Source organism: Trachurus japonicus, chromosome 10 (genome assembly GCF_045865225.1).
Source record: "Trachurus japonicus isolate A0001 chromosome 10, Traja_1.0".
Classification (NCBI taxonomy): domain Eukaryota; kingdom Metazoa; phylum Chordata; class Actinopteri; order Carangiformes; family Carangidae; genus Trachurus; species Trachurus japonicus.
Genome location: NC_140916.1, coordinates 32,394,922 through 32,395,505, shown reverse-complemented (window position 1 = coordinate 32,395,505; position 584 = coordinate 32,394,922).

Here is a 584-nt window from a genome sequence, read left to right as displayed (position 1 = left end):
TTTGTGCTCAGTGCAGCCTCTGGTTTCTGTTCTGAGGTGGAGCCTGATGTGGCCTCTGCTGGTGTGCATCATCCATACGGTGGCCGACAAGGTCAAACACGCTGCAAACAGCCAAACGCTACAAACGGCCAAACACTGCAAAAACAGGAATGATGCAAAACCAAAAACAAACATGTAACAGAAAAATGCTGCAACAACAAAACAACTAAAAAACTAAAAAGAAACGCCACTGCAAACAAAAACAAAAAAACGTTGCAAATATAAAGAAACACAGCTACAAATAAAAAAAGCAACGATGCAAATAAAAAAGCCACAAAGGAAGTGAATTACCGAAGAAGACCAAGAGAGAGAAATAAGAAGTGACTGTAGTTTTCATTGAAAAGTACAGTCACGTAGCGACATTAAACACTAACCTTTCCACTTACTTTTTCGTTCGTTTTTCTTCTTATTTCTCTCTCTTGGTCTTCTTCTTCTCTCACGTAACAAACACTGGTGCATCGGCAGTAATAGTACCCGCTAATTCATTTCCGTTGTGGTGTTTCTTTTTATTTGCAGCGTTTTTGTTTTTGTTGTTGCAGTGTTTT